Genomic DNA, 22,392 nt, shown 5'->3' with positions numbered 1-22,392 from the left:
ATAAAATTAACTTCCTAGGCTAATTTGAAAAGCAGTACTATTACAATGATCATATAAAGATCATATTATACCAAACCATATGATTAGCAATATTTTAGATGATATTGAGACAAAGCACACCAGCCTCTGGAAATGCTTTAAGAAAAGAAAAGGGATGTAGTGGGCCATGTAAGAAGATGAGTTCTGGAGTAAAATTCTAACATCTGACAATGCTCTATATACTTTAATTTTACGATCTGTAAAATAATAAAAAGTACAACATCCATGTCACAAAATTTTTTTGTGAGGGTTAAAAAAAATGCTCATAGAAGTGCCTTGCACATGTGAAGTTCTCGATAAACATAAGCACTGGTGGCCGAGTAGCAAGAAGCTGTGTTGCAATTTTGAAGGCACACGATTCGAATCCACTAGCTGCTCTGCTGGAGAAGAATGGGCAATCTCCTCCTATGTAACCAAATGTCTCTGAAAATTCGCTGGAGGATCAGCTATGAGTTGGTTCCAATTCCATAGTACACAACAACAACAATTGTTATTAAGGGTGGTCATGGTTCTAGATTGTGGAAACAATGAGGTGAACAAAAGGTTGGAGAGTCAAATCCACCTTATTTTGAAAAGAAAAAAAAACAGCCTGTGAATATTCTGGTAAGCATATCTCTACTCTGTCTTACATAGAGCCAACTGGAAGAAAACTGTTGTCGTCTTTTGTAGCTGCTTTTATCATGAAGCTATCCTTAAGTGCTCTTTCTATAAGTCAGCCTAACATTTCTCTTGATCTAAGAATGATGGAGGGTGACATAGGTTCTAAAAAGAAATGCAGTTCAGAGAGTTTATGATTAAAAATGTACAGCATAGTAAAGAGTTTGAGTTGGACAAATGTATTGCCACACTCTGATTCTTGTTACGTATGTAACTTTGTATTTAGCTACTGCTTCTTCATCTGCAAAATGAAATGGTAATACTATGGTAATAGTATAGATGATAAAGAATGGGTGATAAAGGTGGAGACATTGGCATATGCTTACCCAGGTCTTTGAAGTACAGTTGCTGTAGTATAGGTGATAATGGTGGTGGAGGCATGCTATCAATACAGAGCTTAGAATAGAGTACAATCATTTGGAGAACTGAAGATAAGGATTGGCTCACAATTATCAGCTTGACCAGTGTGGGGGCTTTGTCTGGATTTGAGTATTCAAATCCTTTTGGGGTCAAACTGCCCACAGTCAGTGTGACAGAGGTTGCTAATGGGGCAGCACCAGGGATAGCTCCTAGTGGCCCTCAGAAAAGCAGAGGACTTCCATTTCTATTCTCAGTGTCTACTTAGATTTTTCCCAACATAAAGTTTTGACTGTTATATTCCTTTATTCCAAGTTAATTCATTTGGCTTTTATATTCTTTTCCATTGTTGTTGTTGTTATGTGCCGTCGAGTCGTTTCTGACTCATAGCGACCCCTATGCACAACAGCCCTAAACCCTGCTCTATCCTGTGCCAACCGCACTGCCTCTGACACACCCATCCCGATTACCCCAGTCACCGAATCAATCCATCTCATAGAGGGTCTTCCCCTCCTGCGCTGTCCCTCCACCCTCCCAAGCATGATGTCCCTCTCCAAGGACCCGTCCCTCCTGGCAACGTGTCCAAAGTAGGTTTGACGAAGCCCCAGAATCCTTGCCTCCAACGAGTAGCTTGGTTTGATCCTCTCCAAGATGAATCTGTTTGTTTTCCTGGCAGTCCATGGTACATTCAGTACTCTTCTCCAGCACCACAGCTCAAAAGCATCCACTCTCCTTCAGTCCTCCCTAGTCATTGTCCAACTCTCTGATGCATAACAAGCGATTGCAAAGACCATGGCCTGTATCAGTTCTTTTCCATTAGGTTGGTGAATTTTCAAGGCTGATATCATAGGACACGAGCTAAGCTTCCAAAGTAAGACAGACTAGGAGGGAGGATTAGCCATCCACTTCCAAAATAACACCTTCAAAAACTCTACATACAAGAGAGCACACTTAGTTTAGACAAGCAGATATGGAACTGGAGGCTTAGCGCTTGTATTGGGTAACACAAAGGAAAAGGAACAGTTACAAGAAGACATTTGTAATTGGCACGTAAAAAATATGAATGTAGGAAAATTGGACATTATTAAGGAAGAAATGCAACACATAAATATTGAAAAGAGTCTTCAACATAGCAGGAACTGCCAAGAAAACAAATAGGTCTGTCTTAGAGAGGGTGAAACCAAGTCTCTCCTTGGAGGCTAGGATTTTGAAACTCCTCCTCACTTATTTTGGGCATGTGGCCAGGAAAGACTGTTCCTTGGAGAAGGACATCATGCTCGGAAGGGTGGATTAACAGCACAGCAGAGAAAGACTCAGGATGAGATTGATTGATACAGTGACTGGGACAATGGAGATTGGTGTGTCAGAATTAGTGAGAGTGGCTCAGGACAGGGAAGGGTTCAGAGCTGCTGTACACAAAGTCGCTATGCATATCAGGTGACTCAACAGAACATAACAACAATAACATTCTATAACAGGTTTTAGAAGCAGGAGTGGCATCCACTTCCTAAACAACATGCCTCCGGAAACTCTGTGAACCTTGATAAATGTTGGTACTAGAAGGGATACAGGCCTTTTGTTCATAGGGTCACTATGAGTCATGTTCAACTCGAAGGCAATCAACAACAACAACAGGCATCGACAAAATAAGATGGTTTGGCATGGAATATTTTCAATCAGATAATCATATGACCTGCTATGCCAGAAATGAAAATGTTGTTGTTGTTAAGTGCTGTCGAGTCGCAGGCAACTCATAGCGACCCTATGAAGGAGAGTCCTCGAGGCTTGGGTGCCTTTCTTCCTCTCTCCAGGTTCATAGGGTTTCCGGAGGCAAGCTATCGTGGAAGTGGATGCCACTCCTCCTTCCAAAGGGTAATATATATTTTATAAAAAAACCAACAAAAAAACCCCATTTTTAGATCTATCCTGAAATATAATGTGGTGAACAACTGGATAATATCCATACACCTACAAGGAAAACCTGTTAATACAACTATCTTCATATATATGCACCAAAAACCAGAGCCAAAGAGAAAGAAACATAAGACTTCTACCAACTTTGCAGTGAGAAAATCAATCAAACTTGCAAGTAAGATGCATTAATAATAATGATGGGTGACTAGAAATCAGAAGTTGGAAATAAGGAACAAAGGAAAGCACGGACTTGGTGACAGAAATGAGGCTGGAGATAAAATGATAGACTTTTGTACAATCAAAGGTTTATTCTTTAATAAGAAACAAAAGGTGACCATACACATGACCCTCACGTGATGGTCTACACAGGAGTCAGATTGATTACATCTGTGGAAAGAATTGATGGAGAAGCTCAGTATTAGCTGTGAAAACTAGGCCAGGTGTTGATTGTGGGACAGATAATCAACTACTTTTATGCAAGGTCAAACTGAAGCTAAAGAAAATTAATTCAAATTCATAAGAATAAAAATCTGACTTCGAGTCTATGCCATCAGAATTTAAAAACAATCTCAAGAACAAGTTTGAACCCTTGACTATTAATGAACGAAGACCAGATGAGCTGTGGGAAGATATTGGGTGGGGGTGGGGGTGGAAATAGCATCCATGAAGAATGCAAAAGCTCATTACAAAGGTAAAGGAGAAAGAAAAACAAAAAACAAAACCAAGATTGATGCCAGAAGAGATCCTGATTATTGCACTAGAGGGCTAAGCCAAAGCAAAGGGAAGAAATCAGGAAGTTAAGGAGCTGAATAGAAGATTTCAAAGAGCAGCTAGAGAAGACAAAGCAAAGCGTTACAATGAAAAGTGTGAAAAGCTGGAGTCAGAAAATCAAAAGGGACAATGTGATCTTTGAAAGGAGGATAAAACTAATAATAAAGTCAGCCAGTCAGTGCTGGATTTTGCCAATGATTTGAATTTTAATATAATTTTAAATATGTTGTTATTTTGTACCATATAGTTAGAACCAATTCATACTTGAGCCCCAGGAGGGTTTTCAGAGGCAGTTAATCACATGGGAGGAGATTGCACACCCTTCTCCTGTGGAACAGCTGGTGGCCTCGAACCACATGCCTTTGGGACTGCAGTTCAACTTCTTGCCACTAGGCTACCAAAGTTCCAGTCTTTCATTGTTTTTGTTCAGACATTCCTCTAGGTCGTATAGCCCAGGTGTACAAGTTGTCGTCCCGCGGTCACTTGTGGTTGCTGTGAGGCTGAACACTGTGACACTGATGTGTCAAATACATTAATGGCTAGTTACCCAATGCGGACAGAGAGTGGGGTGGAGCGCCCCGATTAAAACAAGCTTGGAAGGAGGAGTGGTATCCACTTCCGTAATAGCTTGCCTCCGGAAACCCTATGAACCTGGAGAGAGGATGAAAGGCACCCAAGCCTCGAGGACTCTCCTTCATAGGGTCGCTATGAGTTGCTGGCGACTCAACACTACTTAACAACAACATAGAAATATATTAATCTTAGAAATATAACCTTTGTAATAAATGTACTGTACTTAGGGTTTTCGAAGGCCTGTTATTTCAAAGGAGATGCCAAACCTTCTTCCTAGTCTGTTGTAATTTTTTTTTTTTATAATAGTATCTGACAGACAAGCATTTTACAGAAAGGAGCAGATGAAAGACATTTACCCAATTAGAGAAATCATTTATAGATTCAGTGTTGCTATCCACCCTTGCCATGTGTGGCTTTACCCACACCTTTCCCTATTCCACCAGCATCACTTTCTATTTCCACCTACACCATTCAACACCCCTCTCCCCTTAACCAGCCCTTGATATGATGGCTTAAATCTCAAGCCTTCCGGGATTCTGTGATTCTGAACACCTCATGCTGCTGCCAATCTCTTATGATGCTGCTAGTATCTGTTGAATTTAAGAGTCTCTAAGTACAAGTATCAGGTACAAGTATCAGGGAAGGCTTCCTATCTCAGACTGTTCTGAGAAAAACTCCTTAGCCTTGAACTTCTTCCACTTGCAGCAAGGTGCTAATGCAAGAGGATATTTTCCCAGGAGAGCTATGTGTCCTCTAGGACTGGTGCATAAGTTTTGTCTCCTTGACCTGAGGGCTGCAGGCCCAAGGGCCCGAAACTATTTTAAGTGGGAACCCCAGCCTGCAGATGCCTGCAATTGATCCTTTTACCAGTAAAGTAGCAAGGTCAGCCAGGTTCAGAATCTGTCTCCTGCCCCACTCTCGAACTATTTTAACTGCGAGCTCCAGGGTGCAGATGCCTACGATTGGTCCATTTTATCTGCAGTAAAGCAGCGAGGTCAGCCAGGTTCAGAGTTTGTCCTTTATTATGTACAATAGAGCACACTTAGACTAGCAGATATGGCAATCGAGGCTGAGATCTCAGAAATGGAAACACAAAGAAGGAGGAACAGCTGTAAGCAGACACTAGTGACTGAAACGTGGACTGTGGAACATATGAATGCTGGAAAATTGGACATTGTTAAGAAAGAAATGAAACACATAAATATTGACATACTAGTTATTGGTGAAGTGAGCTGGCTTGGCATGGGACATTTTGAATCAGATGATCATATGACCTACTATGCCGGGGATGAAAAGGTAAGGAAAAAAATGGGGTTTCCTTCATAATTAAAAAAGTAATTTCTAGATCCATCATGAAATATAATTTGGTAAGTAACAGGATAACAGTCATACACATGCAAGGAAGTCCAATAAACACAACTATCATTCAAATATATGCATTGACAACTAGAGCCAAAGATGAGGAAATAGAAGATTTCTTACAACTTTTGCAATCAGAAATCAACTGAACATGCAATCAAGATGCACTGATAATAATGGGTGACTGGAATGCAAAAGCTGGGAACAGGGAAGAAGGATCAGTAGCTTGAAAACATGGACTTGGTGACAGAAACTAGCCTGGAGATAGAATGATAGACTTCTGCACATTCAATGACTTATTCACTTCAAATACCTTTTATAAGAAACACAAATGTAGGGGAGCTCTGGTGGCCTAGTGGCAAGGAGCTGCAACTACAATCCCAGAGGCACACGGTTCGAATCCACCAGATGCTCTGCCGGGAAAGGGGGGAAAATCTCCTCCTGTACCAGTCAGATCTGATTTGACGGTACACTCACACAAAAATAATAAAAAATTAAAAAAAAGAAACACAAATGCAGGCTATGTACATGGATTTCACCTAATGGTATGCAAAGGAATCAAATAGATTACATCTTTGGAAAGAATTGCTGGAGAAGCTCATTATCAGCTGTAAAAACCAGGCCAGGTGCTTATTGTGGAACAGACCACCAATAACTCATATGCAAGTTCAAGCTGAAGTTAAAGAAAAGAAAATCAAATCCACAGAAACCAAAATTTGATCTTAAGTCTATCCCATTTGATTTACAAAACCATCTCAGGAACAGGTTTGAGGCCTTGAACAACAATGAGCAAAGACCAAATGAGCTTTGGAAGGATATAGAAAATATCATCCATGAAAAATGCAAAAGATCATTACAAAGGCAGAAGAGGAATAAAAGACCAAGATGGATGACAGATGAGACTCTGCATATTGCATTAGAACACCAAGAAGCCAAAGCTAAAGGAAGACATCAAGAAATTAAAGAGCTGAACAGAAAATTTCAAAAGCCAGCTCGGGATGATAAAGCATAGTCTTATAATGAAATGTGCAAAGAGCAGGAGTCGGAAAATCTTAAGGGCCAAACTTGTTCAGCATTTCTTAAGCTGAAAGAATTGAAAAACAAATTCAAGCCACTAGTGGCAATACTTAAGAATGTTTGGGCAGAATGTTAAAGTATCCAAGAAGCATTAAAAGAAGATAGAGTCTGGTACAGACTCACTGTACCAGAAGGAATCGGCTGACACAGAAGAATTTCATGAAACAATGTATGACCAAGATCCTGTGGTAATAAAGGAAGAAGTTCAAGCTGCTCTGAAAGGATCAGCAAAAAACAAGGTCCTAGAAATTGGTGGCATACTAGTTGACACATTTCAACAAAGCAGATACTGCCCTGGATGTGCTTACTAAGTTGTACCAAGAATTCTGGAGGATAGCCACCTGGCCAACTGACTGGAGGGGATCTATATTTGTTTCCATTCCAAAGAAAGGTGCCCTCACAGAGTGCGGAAATTATCAAACAATATCATTAATATAACATGCAAGCAAGATTCTGCTGTAAATTATAAAAAACAAAACAAAACCCTGAAACTGCCAGATGTGCAGGCTGGGTTTAGAAAAGGCAGTCGTACTAGGGATATTATAGCTAAGGATAGATGGATCTTGGCAGAAAGCAGAGAGTACCAGAGGAATGTCAATCTGTGTTTCATTGACTATGCAAAAGCATTTGACTGTATGGATCATAACAAATTACGGTTGACTCTGAGAAGAATGGGAAACCCAGAATATTTGATTATGCTTATGCAAAACCTGTACTTGGACCAGGAGGCAGTCATCAGAACACAGAGAGAAAACATTGCAAGGTTCAATATTCAGAATAGTGTCCGCCAGGGATGTATTCTGTCTTCATACCTTTTCAACCTGTATGCAGAACATATCATCCAAGTCTCTGGCTGTATGAGGAGGAATGTTGCATCAGAATTGGAGGAAGATTCATCAACAACCTGTGTTATGCAGATAACACAATTTTGTTTGCTGAAACTGAACAGGACCTGAAGCATTTACTGCAAGGAGTCCCTGAAGGTCAAGGACTGCAGCCTTCAATACAAATTGAAGCTCAACATCAAGAAAACAAAGATTCTCAGTACTGGGCCAATTGGCAGCATCATTATGGATGGTGAAGAGATTGAGATTGTTAATAGTTTTAGTTTGCTTGGCTACCAGCAGCGAGAAAATCAACAGAGAAATTGCGTTGGCAAAGTTGCTGTCAGGGACCTCTCCAGAGTACTGAAGAGCAACAATGTCAGGCTGGAGACTAAGGTGTGCCTAACCCAGCCCATAGTCTTTGTAATTGCATGGTATGCATCAGAGAACTGGACAATGATAAGCGATGATAGAGAACTGATAACTTTGAGTTGTGGTGCTGGAGAAGAGTGTTGAATATACCATGGACTGCTAGGAGAACAAACAGGTTTGTCCTAGAGAGGATGAAACCAGGCTGCTCCTTGGAGGCAAAGATTCTGAAGCTTCATCTGACATACTTTGGGCTTGTTGCAAGGAGTGACTAGTCCTTAGAGAGGGACATCGTGTTTGGGAGGATGTAGGGACAGTGCAAGAGAGGAAGACCCTTGAGGAGACGGATTGATTTAGTGATTGGGGTAATGGTAATAGGTATGTTCGAGACAGTAAGGTTGGTACAGGATAGAGTAGGGTTTAGGGCTCTTGTATATAGGGTCACTATGAGTCGCAAGTGACATGACGGCACACAGCAACAGTAAAAGTATAAAAATGAAAGAGAATGATAAACACAAAATTCAAGATAGTGGTGTCTTTATATCAATGGCATGTAGATCCAATAAAGAGTAACTTACTAGTAATTTAAATTATATTGATAATATTTGATTTCTTTTATTTTAATTATTGTAAAATATATGCCATGAAATACAAGGTTTGCCAATATAATGTAATTAATGTATAATATTTAATTATATAAATAGAAATATTTTATTCCTTAATAACAATAATATGTTGCTTATTAGTAGATTTTTTAGAAAATTCCATAATTACTGATACTATCCCAAGTTAGTGATCTTCTGCCTGTTCAAAAATAAATTTATTGCTCCAGATAAAATAATATGAGAGATTTATGATCAAGTAGCAAGAAAAAAGATGGGCCTTTCTGCCAAAGTTCTATCAAATTGTTCTTATGTCAACTCAACACATTGTCATCAAGTCTGAACTGACTCATAGATAACCTTCCAGTGAGTTTTGAGAAAATGTAAATCTCATGAGAGGAGATTGTCCATCTTTCTTCTGCAGATTAACTGATAAATTAGGATTGCTTGGTTTGCAGCACAACTCCTTATCCAAGAGGCCACCAATGTCCTCTGTCAACTCAGTGTTTGAAAATATTTCCGAACAATGATGCTAATAATAGTGGCTCACAACATTTAGGATCATTTACTGTAAACTCATGATTTCATATGCCTGAGACTTAGAATAACCAGAAGTTGAACTTATTTTAGAGAAGAATCCCTTCTTTTGGTACCATTCTACAACTTTAGTGGCACCCAACATTTATGTGTGATGTAACCATATCCAAGTAGAAGTATCTCTAAAGTGGGTAGAGTGAGGGCAGATTGGTTCTCTATTTCCTTTGCTTTATTTTATTTTATGTTCCCGTCTACTTTTCGGTATGGTGTGGCTTGTGGTTTTATTTTTTTCCTTTACCTTGAAGTTCTTGTAAAATTAACCAGATTCATTGCTCTTAGAGATTAGAATTGAGAGAAGAGTAGATAAAAACACCAGTTCTGATGCAAGAACCTTCTCAAACACCAGCTTCTCATAAAAAGGTATATTGGTGTGTCTACAATAACTTTTCAACCTTTATGCAGAACAGATTATCCAGGAGGCTGGGCTCTATGAGGAGAAATGTGGGGTCAAGATTGGTGGACGATTTATCAACAATCTGCGTTATGCGGATGACACAACCCTGCTTGCTGAAACTGAAGAGGACCTGAAGCACTTGCTGCAGAGTGTCAAGGACTGCAGCCTACAATATGGATTGAGGCTCAATGTCAAGAAGACAAAGATTCTCACCACTGGACCACTTGGCAGCATCAGGATGGATGGTGAAGAGATTGAGATTGTACACAGCTTTAGTTTGCTTGGCTCCACAGTCAACAGTCTTGGCACCAGCAGCCAGGAAATTAAAAGGCGCATTGCCATGGGAAAGTCTGCTGTTAGGGACCTCTCCAATGTACTGAAGAGCAATGGTGTCTCTCTGGAGACTAAGGTGCATCTGATACAGACCATGGTCTTCGCAATCACTTGTTATGCATCAGAGAGTTGGACAAGGACCAAGGAGGATAGAAGGAGAATTGATGCCTTTGAGCTGTGGTGCTGGAGAAGAGTATTGAGAATACCATGGACTGCTAGGAAAACAGATTCATCCTGGAAAGTGTTAAACTGGGTGGCTTCTTGGAGGCAAGGATTCTGAAGCTTCATCTGACATACTTTGGGCTTGTTGCAAGGAGTGACTAGTCCTTAGAGAGGGACATCGTGTTTGGGAGGATGTAGGGGCAGGAGGGGAAGGCCCTCTATGAGGTGGATTGATTCAGTGACTGGGATAATCGGGATGGGAGTGTCAGAGACAGTGTGATTGGCACAGGACAGAGCAGAGTATAGGGATGTTGTACATAGGGTCGCTATGAGTCGCAAGCGACTCGACGGCACATGACAACGGCTACAATAGCTTTCTGAACTTTAAGTTAGAGTATTTGAGTTCAAATAGAAGCTCCAAAAATTAATAGCTAATTAAAGCCTTGGTTATATCACCTAGCTTTTCTCCATATATTGTTCTCTCTAAAATTAAAAGCAATAACAATTGCTGTTTTTTCCTTGTGGTACAATTGGATTAAACAAATGTGAAATGATTTTGTGGATAGTAAATTGCCACATCAGTGTACAACTTTATTACTTTCAACTTCTCCCTATTTTTTGCCTGTTCCTTATCTCATTCATCAGAAAAATCTGTCAAGTTTTATCCTACAGATAGTTTAAGTGTGTCCATTTTCTATTTGTTTTTACCACAACCTAGTTAAAGGTATTGTTCCCTTTGTACCAGTGTTTGGCTGTAGCTTCCTTTCTTTCTTCTTTTTTGTAGTAGCTGTTGTTAGTTGTCATTGAGTCAATTCTAACTCATAATGCTCCTCTAAGTGCAGGGTATAAGTACTCCACAAGGTTTTTTTCAGTGGCCTAGTTTGAATCCACCAAGGATGGACAACCTCCTCCCATGAGATTTACTATCTCTTAAAACCTGCTGGAGGGTCAACTATGAATTAGTTCTGACTCTATGGTGCACAATAACAACAACAACAATAACAGTCTCATTCTATATTATTGTGGTTATGCACGGTCCTGTCAACTGTGACTCATTGTGACGCTATGTACAAAGGCTCTGAACTTTGCCCTATCCTGAGCCAACCTCACTATTCCTGATACACCTGACCCCATTTCTACAGTCACTGTGTCAATCCATCTCAGCCAGAGTCTTCCTCTCCTATGCTGATCCTCTGTTTTTCTAAGCATGTAGTTTTTCTCCAAGGACTGGCTCTTCCTGATAAAATGCCCAAAATATGTGAGATGTAGTTTCAAAATCCCTGTCTCCAAACAGCAAACTGGCTTCTCTTCTCCAGGACAGCTCTGTTTGTTCTCTACATAGTTTATGGTATGCTAAATACTCTTTTCCATTACCGTAACTCAAAGACATCAATTCTGCTGTCATCCTTAGTCATTGTTCAGCTCTCAGATGTATACCAAGCAATTGGGAAGACCATGGCCAAGATCAGGTGCATCTTAGTCTCTAGACTGACATCATTGCTCTCTACCACCCTGGAAAGATCCATGACAGCAGAATTTTCCCACATCAAATAATCTGTTGATTTCCTCACTGCTGTTCATTCCATATTTCAGTTCTCTTATTACAAACACATAGGGGTGTGTGTCTGTTTTTGTTTTAATTCTTCTTCATTGGCTAATATATAACTCAATGTTTAAGCAGTGTCCAATTTACCTTGAGAAAACTAATTCAAGAAAGCATAGATTAAAAACCAAAACACAAAATCCTAGAGGAGAAAGATGAGACTATATATATACACTGGCACAATGATGAGTATCTGAATGTTATTTTATTATTGCTTTATTTTCTTGAATTCAAAAGCATTTCAAAGATAATTCACAATGCAATAATGTTATCAGGAAATATCTGAGAGTGGAGTGGAAGGCATCTTTGATGGATGGGGCTGGGAAACCTTCATAAGCTCAAAGATATTGACAGAATGACATTTTACTCTTCCAGGTAGTACTTACTTCTAGGTAATGGGTAGGGAAATTTAGTATGTTGCCTGTCTTTTCTAAAACATTTTTTTTATGCTTTGACATGTTGAGTTGGATTGATTCACCTGTGTAATTGAAAAGTATAATTTGGTCTTAGTGTAATTGGTCTTCTCTTGGAATGCTTATCTGACAGAACAGATCAATTATTGGGGTTGGTTCTGCCTTCTACCCACACAGTGATCAGGACATATGTAAATTTTTCCTGGAAACTCACTTATTAATGATATCCATATATAAACATGCATGTTAAAACATAAATTATATCTATCTATCATTCTGTATCTTTTATCTACCCATTCATACACACATGACTTGACTCTTCATTTATATTGATTACTTCTGTTAATGATCATTCTGCTAAATTTCAAAAGGGCCCATTAGCATTTTTTAATATGTAAATATAGAGCAGGGGAAAAAAGATTGGTTTTTCTGTGTATTCTTCACAATTAATCAGCCAGTGTAAAAACTATATTTGCCTTCTTATCAAGTTACATACCATCCACAAAGTTAAATTTATCTTGCTCCCACACATCTCTTCCTACTCCCATCCATCTATCTTCCAAATTGCTAACAGAGTTAACTTCCTAAGAAACAAATCTGATACTTATGAATCTTTCTGACTCCCCATTATGTAAAGGGGAAAAGCCAAACTCATTTGCTTTCATATCTGACCCTGCTGAGCATTTCTTCCATTCTTCCCTTATACATCCTAAACGTCAGTCACAATGAGCTTCTCAGTACTTACTGCTCATGCATGACATATCTTGTCACAAGTGGGGATTTTTAGATTCTATTTTCTCTTCTAGGAAGATATTCTTATCTTTGTTTAGTTCTGCAAAAATGTGGTCCCCCTTTTAAGAGCACATTAAATATCATTTATTTCCCTTTGTGAAAATTTTTCTGATTTCTTTAAATCAGGTGGGTTGATTCTTCTTTCTTGGGACACTCAGTTTATATTATTCTTAAAACAATTACTGCTTTGTAGAATAATTATTTGTTAACACATTTATCTCTTTTTTATGACTTCCTCTTATGCAAGGTAACTTTATAAGTTAGGGCACCATCATGTTGCAAACCAACTAATAGACTATCAAAAGTTTTAAAAGAAGACTTAAAGATGAGAAGGTTATTCTTTTTTAAATTATTTTTAATGGAAGTTTACAGAGACTTTGGATTTCCATTCATTCATTGTACTTTTCTCCCTACCCAACCTCCCCACCCAGTTAGCTCTTCTCTTTGAAAAGTAAAAGAAAAATTCTTTCATTGGTATACAATCCCTACCCCCAAGTCCACTCCTCTATGCAGCCTTCATTCTAGAATTCTGTCATAACAATAATACCTAATCATATATACCTTTTAAACAATTGTTTCCCTCATCTGTTTCAATGTAATATATATTACTTATCTCATCTTCCTCAGTCTCTCCCCAACTCCATTTTACAAAAGTGGCACTATGTAGTATTTGTCCTTTTTGTGACCGAGATTTTTCACTCAGCATAATGTCGTCCAGGGTCACCCATTTTGAATATTTCATGAGTTCCTTGTTTTTAAATATAGCATAGTATTCCATTGTGTGAATATATCACAGCTTCTCTATCCATTCGTTTGTTGATGGGTTCTTAGGTTGTTTCCAACTCTTTGCTATGGTGAACAAAGACCAAATAAACATGGGTGTGTATATATCTGCTTGGGTGGCTGTTATGGTGTCTTTAGGGTATTGTCACTGCCCATTCGCCAGCAACGAACAGTGACACCCTGATGGGGGTAAACAGAATGGAGACACACCACTCTGGGAGCCATTCAGAGAGTTGATCCAGCTCAATTTTATTGTGGGCTATAGAATACTTATATACGAACAAGTAAACAGGAAGACAGGATAGGGTGGGCTTTCTGATGTGGAACAGTTGGATTGGATAGGAGAAACTCAGCCTTGTGCAGACCAATCCCACCTCAACAGATGCGGTAGCCATCTTCCCAGGTGGCGAGCTTTCTCAAGCAGGTATGGCCAAACACTGGAGAGCTTTCTTATCCAAAGCTAGGTGATCTGTCTTGGCCAAAGGCCCTCTGTTTCTCCCCAACAGAGTATATTCTTAGTAGTGGAATTGCTGGGTCAAATGGTATTTCTATTTGCAACTTTTTGACAAAACACTATATTTATCTGGTCATAAGTGGTTCACTTTAATGCAATGACTTTTATAACATAAGGGCATGTGGGACAATGCTTAGAGCACCCAGCTACTAACAAAAAATTGTTGGTTAAAATCTTCTAGCCACTCCATAGAAGAAAGAGGAAGCAACCTACTCCCACATAGATTTACAGCTTTGGAAGCACTGTGGGACAGTTCTGTTGTTTTACAAGGTTACTATGAATCAGAATAGACTTGATGACAATGATTTTTATTTTTTTTTATTATTCTCAATGCATCTTTGGGTTGAATTAATGGTTATTGTGTTTGACTGCTAACTGAAAGGATCTACTCAGTTGTTGCTAGGTACTGTCAAACTCTTAGCAAGTTCATTAACACCATCTCCGAACCCTGTCCTATCCTCATAATTTCTGACATACTTCAGCCTGTTGCTTCAGTTACTGTGTCAATCCATTTGGTTGAGGATCTTTCTCTCTTTCACCGTCCATCTATTTTTCCAAGCATGTTGTCCTTCATCAAGGAGTAGCTTCTCCTAACAATCCGCCCAAAGTACATGAGACGAAGTTTTCTCATCTTTGCTTCAAAAGAGAACTCTAGCTGAAAGTTCTCCAAGATATTTTTGAAATTCTTTTGGCAATTCATGGGATATGTAGTACTCTTCTACAACACCACAACTCTTCTCCTGTCATCTTGAATAATTGTCCAACTTTCAGATGCATAGCAAGTGATCGTAAAGACCATGACCTGAATCAGGCACACCTCAGTCTTCAAATTGACATCACTGCTCTTCAGTAATTTTGAGATGTCCTTGACTTCCCAATGCAATATGTCTACTAATCTCCTAACTTCTGATACCAAGTGTATTGATTGTGGATTCAAGTAATATGAAGTTTAGAAAGCTTCAATCTTTTGTCCATCTATCATAGTGCTGTCTACTAGTCCAGTGGTGGGAATTTTTGTTTTCTTGATGAGAAGAATTCCACATTGAAGAATGTAGTCTTTGACCTTCTACTGTAAGATGTTCAGGCAAGTACTGCTCACTTTTAGTAAATAAGATTTTGTCATTTTCATAGCAAAGTTACTGATGAGTTTTCCTCCAATCCTGATGCAACATTTCTCCTGAGAGTCTAGCTTCTCAAATACCTAAATGAAGATGGTAAACTAGGAGTAGAAAATGTCTCTTTATGTTGCTGATCTTTACTTGCTCTAAGTCTACCCAAAGGTACCTCAAAAAAATGACATGACAATCAGCTTCTGAAAAATTGACCAAGGCGCTCTGGTAGCCTAGTGGTAAGAAGCTGCACTACAATCTTGAAGGCATGCAGTTCGAATCCGCTGGAGAAGGAGACCTAATCGCCTCCTATGCCAGTTGGATCCAATTTGATGGCATGCGCCTCTCTCTTAAAGAAAAAGAGTACATTTTAAAAAATACCATAAACACTCTGTGGAGGAGCTCAGTTCTACTCTGATACACATAGATTTATTCAAGTTGAAATAAACTGAAAGACAACCAGATTTTTGTCCTGAGAATAGATCTCTATGTTGTTATAATTAGCTTCTGCCATTGCATCTATACTTTAGTTAGTAAAAAGGGGAAAGGGGAAAAGGTGAAGATGCTCCTTTCTTTTCAAGAAAAAGACCTGAAATTTGTTTGTATACATAATTTAAAATGAAATTGATCTTGAGGTTAGTCTTGAATGTATGACAATCTCGGCAAGCTGAAAAATTTTGATTATGAAAGAACTGGAGAACAAATATCGAAGGTTTATGCCATACTTTTCTATGACACACCATAGAATCCTGGTATTCTTGAGTCTCTTCTTATAGTCTCTGTGTCGATGTATTTTTTTTGAGGGTGTCTTTTATTTATCAGACACTCTGCCTTCCTCAGCATGATGTCTTTCTTAAACAAAGTTTTATTTTAATTATAATTTTAATGAATATTTATAGAGAAGTTAGATTTTTATTTATTCCTCACTGTACATTTATCAATCATCCTTCCATTACCTTCTTACAGTTCACTTTTTAAAAAAAAATTCATTCATTGTTGCACAATTACATATCTCATCCATCCCCAGTCCTCTTCATAATGATATGTCTCTTATTTTGGGCTGCTATCATACATATAATGATGAATTCAAAAGAATAATGATTGAATATTTTCCATGGGTGAAAGACAAACTTGAAGAAGCACAGGATTCTACAAGCAAAAGCCAAGAGTAACTTATAAAAACAATCACAGACAGAGCAGATAAAACAAACAAGGCACTAGAAACTCTGTAAAAACAAGAAAGTGCAAACAAGAATATGAGGACCAGTGTCTCAGATGCTGTCAACATGTTGGAGGGACATAAGAGCAGAGTTGAAGAAATGGAGCACAGAATCAGTAAAATAGAAGATATAGTTCTCAGCACTGATTTTCTAGAACAAAAAGCAGACACAGAAAGGAAAAAAAAAAAAGAAAACCTAAGAATAATGTGGGATACCATCAAGAGGAACAACATGTTTATAACTAGAATCCTAGAACAGGAAGACGCAAACAAGACATGGAGAGAGTTGTGGAAGAGTTACTAGAAGAAAACTTGCCATGCATAATGAAAAATGAGAGAATATATATACAAGAAGCAGAGCAAACCCCGTGTAGATGTCTTTTTTCTAAGACTAATCGTTCCAGATGGTATGGCCAAAGCATGTGAGAAGGAGTTTCACTAACTCTTGCCTGAGTTACACTTCCTTCAAGACAAGCTTATTTTGTTTGTTTTAAAATCCATTCAGTACTCTTCTCCAATGTCATAACTCAAAGACATCAGTTGTTTTTCTGTCATCTTTATTCACTGTCCTACTTTCAGATGTATACGAGGCAATGGAAAACACTATAGCTTGCATTCTATGGTTGCAATACTAAAGTTAACTCTTTGGAGAGGTCTTCAATGATAGATTTTGCCAGTACAACATGCCTTTCGATTTCTGAACTACTGTTACAAAGGACATTGATTGTGAATCCAAGGACAAAGAAACCACTGACAAATTCAACCTCCTATCATGGTATTGTCTATTAGTCCAGTAGTGACGATTTTGATTTTCATGATGTTGAGATGTAATCTAAATTGAAGACAATAGTATTTGAGTTTCTGCAGCAGGTATTTTAAATTGTCTTCACCTTCTACAAGCAAAGTTGTATCATCTACATAATTTAGGCTGTTGATGAGTCTTCTTCTAATCTTGATGCCACATTTTTCTTCATATAGTCCAATTTCTTGAATGATTTTTTAGCATACAGATCAAGTAGGTATGGAAAATTATTTGTTTAGCACACAGAGTGAAAAGTTATGGAAAACTCTGATGCACATCTTAATTTTAAACGATACAGTGCTTCTTTGCTGTTTTGATAACTGCTTCTTCGTCTATGTGCAGATTTTAAATGAGCCCAACTAAGTGTTCCAGGATTACCATTATTCTCAATGCTATTGATACTTTGTTATGATTCACACAGTCAAATGCATTCACATAATCAATAAAACACAAGTAAACATATTTCTGGTATTTTCTTATTTTAGCCAAGATCCATTAGCCAAGATCCATCTGGAATCAGCAATGAAACCTCTTAATCGACAGCTTCTTCAGAATCCAGCTTGAATCTTTGGCATTGCCCTGTCAATGTATTGTTCCAGCCATTTAAAAATATTATTCAGCAAGATTTTACTGGCATATGGTATTAATGACAATTTCTATGTTCTGTTAGATCACATTTTCTGGAAATGAAAACACATATTAGTCTTGTCTAAGAATTTGGTTAGGTAGCAGTCTCCCAAATTTATTTGTATAGATTCATGAACATATTCAGGGCTGTATCGATTTGTTGAAACATATGAATTGATATCCCATCTATTCCTTACATTTTGCTTGAGCTTCGTTACAATTAGTTTTTTATTGTATGCTACTTCCTCACATGCTGCAGTGTTGACCAATGCTTTTTGAGTATAATGAGTCTGTGCGTTACTTCCCTCTTTTTGTGATGTTTTTTGCATCATTCAAATTTTTGCCTATAGTATTCTTTAATTTTGCAATATATATTGTTAGGTGCCATAGAATTAGCCATAACTTTTAGTGACCATACAAACAAGCGGTCAAAACCTTTCCTTATCCTGTATTATTACAATTTCCTCCATGCGTATTCAGTCACTGTACAAATCTACCTAGTTTATGGGTGGTCTTCTTCTCTTTCTCTGATTCTCTATTTTTACAAGCATGATGCATTTTCCCGAGTACTGGCCCCTCCTGACAATGAGCTCAGAGTTCGCGAGATGAAGTTTCACTATATCACAAACCTCAAAGAAACATCCTCCAGAGGATACTTGTTTGCTCTTTTGGTGGTTAATGATATACTCAATAATCATTGCCAATGCCATGACAACTGACTGGAAGAGATCCATATTTAATCTCATTACAAAAAAAAAGAAGATAACCTGACAGAGAATGGGAACTTTTGAACAGTATCACTAATAACATACACACGGAAAATCCTGCTGAAGATTACCCAAAAATGAACAGAACAGTTCATAGGAAGAGAACTACCAGGAATACGAGCTGATTTTAGAAAAAGCCATGGCACTAAAGACATCATAACCAATTTCAGATGGATCTTGGCTGAAAGCAGAGAATACCTAGGTGAATGTCTATCTGCATTTCATTGACGAGGCAAAGACATTTGACTGTGTGGATCACAGCAAACTGCGGCTCTGAGAAGAATGGGATCCTTATTTTTTGATTGTCATGTAATTGTCTCTGATAGTAATTAGCATTTTTCTTTTTATCCTGAGACTTAACTTTTCAACCAATTATATATTTTGGGAGAACAACGATTGACTCTTGCTCTTGTTATAACAGAATGTCTTACATATACTGAAAACCATTGACTTCTAACACTGATTCCAATTGATTCCTACTCATGCAGTGGCTAAGCCTATCATCTTGATGGAAGCAACCTGACATAGCTTTCTCTTTTGCAGTGGTTAGGAATTTCCACACTATGACCTCTGGTTATCAGTTGAGTGCTTAATCACAGTGTTGTTAAGGCTCCTTTGACCTATCTTTATTGAGTGCTCATTTAATTAATATACTTATAGATACATGAGCACATTTATAAATTAATGAATAAAGAAAGAAACCCATGATTCTTAACAATATTGTTTCATTAACTATTATAACTAATGGCTTGTTATGTTTTTCAAAGTTTAACTGAAATCCTCTCCATCTTTTCTGTTTGTCCTTCACTCTTTAACTAGATTCCTATTTGTTCTCTTCCATATTAATTTTATAATTTTAAAAAAGTACTTAGGAAAAAATTACTTAGAAAAGCCTATCTCAACTGTATTCCTAGAATATTTTATATCAGGACAGATAAATTTTGATATATTTCCATTTATTTTATATTGAAATTAGATCACTTTTACTGCTCTTTCCGCATCACTGGGTCTCATTAGGCACTGACCATTTGTCTATGGCCATCAAAAGACTATGTGACTGGACAAATCAATCATGAGCTGAAGATTCTCACATTCACTGAGTCATACTTTTAGGTGATCATGGCAACAAGCCATTTTATGATAGACTACATCCAATTCAAAGAAGTAAGATCTGGAGCATGAATAAATATACACATATCCATATTCCCTGTAACATTATTTGCAACAACCAAAAGAATGGATAAACAAACTATGGTATATACATACAGTGGAATATTATGCAACAAAAAAGAATAACAAAGAATTTGTGGAACATTCCATAACACAAATTAATATTGAGGACATTGAACTGAGAAATGGAAACAAAACAAACTTACCAAGTTGGAATTGGCTCATAGCTGACTTTCCATGAGTTTTCTGAGGTCATAAATTATGGGAAGAGACTGCCTGTCTTTCCCGCACAGAGTCATTAGTGTGTTTGAACTGCCAGGAAGTTGCAACCTTTCGGTTAGCAGTGCAACGCTTTGTGTACTATGCCAACAGGGCTCCCTTAGTTAAATAAGTCAGTTACAAAAAAACAAAAACAAACCACAACCAAATATTTTGTAAGTCCACTCTTACAGAATTAAAGAAAAAGTCTACACACAGAAAGAAACATCTTTTAAATATTTTTTTTAATTTTATAATGGTTTACTTATAAAATTCAAAGACATTTTCTCACCATTCCTGCCACCTCCACTCATCCTTATCCCTGCTCCCACCTTCCCACCCTTGGATCCTTATAGATGTTCTACGATAATGGTTTTCTATAGTATTTGTCCTTATGGAAATGAGTTAGTTCACTTAACATAATGCTCTCTAGTCCCTCCCAAATTAGGTAGTAATTTACAAAATCACTACTCCTTTGTGCTGCATAGTAGTCCATCATGTGAATGTAGCTTTCTTAATCCATTTTATTGTGTTGAACATTTGAACTGTTTCTATGTTCTTACAATGGTGAATAACATTGTTATGAACATTGGTGTACAACTCTCTCTCTGTGCCTCAGTTCTCATTTTCTCAGGAGTAGCTGGGTCATGTGGAATGTCTATGCTCAGCTTTCTGAGGGAAAACCAAACTACCTTCCATATTGGTTATACCATTTTACAGTCCCAACCACAGTGAATAAGAGTTCCTATCTCACCACATCCTCTTCAACATTTATTTTTTACTTGCTGTCCAGTTAAACTTTGCCACTGCTACTGGAGTGAGATGGTATCTCATTGTGATTTTTATTTGCATCTATCTTTTGCCAGTGATTTTGAGTATTACTTCATGTGTCTCTTGGCTATCCAATTATCTTCCTCTGTGAAAATTCTTTCCATGTCTTCTGCTCATTTTGTAATTGTATTATTAGTCTTTTTCTAGTGGAGACCCTGGAAGATTCTGTAAACTTTTGATATGACACCCATGTCTGAAATGGTATTGCTAATGTTTGTTTCTCCCCCCCCCCATCAGTAGGTTTTCTTTTAACTCTGTTGGAAAAAGGTTTTGATGCACACAAGGATTTAATCTTTAGAAGCTCTGATTCATCAATTTTATCCTCTCCAGATTGTGCGAGGAAACATTTTTTTTTATGGCTACCAAGGAAGAAAGGGAAAGGATAGAGGGGAAAAGATTACACACATGCACATACACATAGATCTCTATCTATATCTAACTATCTAGTCTATTTACCTAGTGGTAAGTATCTGCATTGAAGTCCCAAAGCACATTGTTCAAATCCACCAGACGCATTGTGGATGAAGGATGGACAATCCCGTCCTATGTGATTTACTGCTTTTAAATATGATAGGGCATTATGGTTATGACAAGAGTCCAGAATGAAGGTTGCATGTAGAGTGTACCTGGAGGGGTGGAGGGGTGGATTGTATACCAATGAAGGAATTTTTCTTTCGCTTTTCAAGGACAGTAGCAAACTGGGGGGAGGAGGAGAGAAAAGTGCAACAATGAATGAATGGAAATCCAAAATCTCCGTAGATGTTCATAAAATTAAAAAGAAATAAATAAAGTAAAATAAATTAAAAAAAGAAATAAACAAGAAAACCCACTGGAGGATTAGCTATGGGTCAGTTCTGATTTGATGGCACACAAGAATAACACAATAAGCATAAGATCCCATATTATCATTAATACCAAGTAATAGCCTGTAATTAGATACTTAGGAAGGCAGGCAAAATTACCAGATATGAGTGAAAAAAGGGACTATATGGGTTTGGCAGATAATATTTCTTTTTTTTATATGTAAATTATCTTTTTAATTGAGATTTTAATGAAAGATTACAGAGAACTTGAATTTCCATTTATTCATTGTTGCACATTTTCCTCCCTGACCACCCCTCTCCCCAGTTTGCTTTTCTCCTTGAAAAGAAAACAAAAAAAATCTTACATTGTTATACAACCTCCTACCCCTAAGTCCACTCTTATTCTGGACTCTTGTCATGCAAATAATACCTAATCATATATCCCTTTTAAACAGTTCTCTTCCTCATCTGTTTCAATGCATTGTACATTATTTTTTTTAGGGAAGTAATTTTATTTTGTATTCATTCATTGTTGCACATTTTCCTCCTTCCCCTCCCTTCCTCCTCTCCCAGTTCATTATAACTTGTTAGTCAAATTTGTGTCTTCTAGGTTGCAACACCCCCATGATACATCTTCAAGGATATGAACATGTACGGCCAAGCACAATCAATA

The sequence above is a fragment of the Elephantulus edwardii genome, unplaced genomic scaffold, assembly GCF_000299155.1.
Source record: "Elephantulus edwardii isolate Elephantulus edwardi_28Jun2011 unplaced genomic scaffold, EleEdw1.0 scaffold00008, whole genome shotgun sequence".
Lineage (NCBI taxonomy): Eukaryota > Metazoa > Chordata > Mammalia > Macroscelidea > Macroscelididae > Elephantulus > Elephantulus edwardii.
This window is presented reverse-complemented; position numbering follows the sequence as displayed.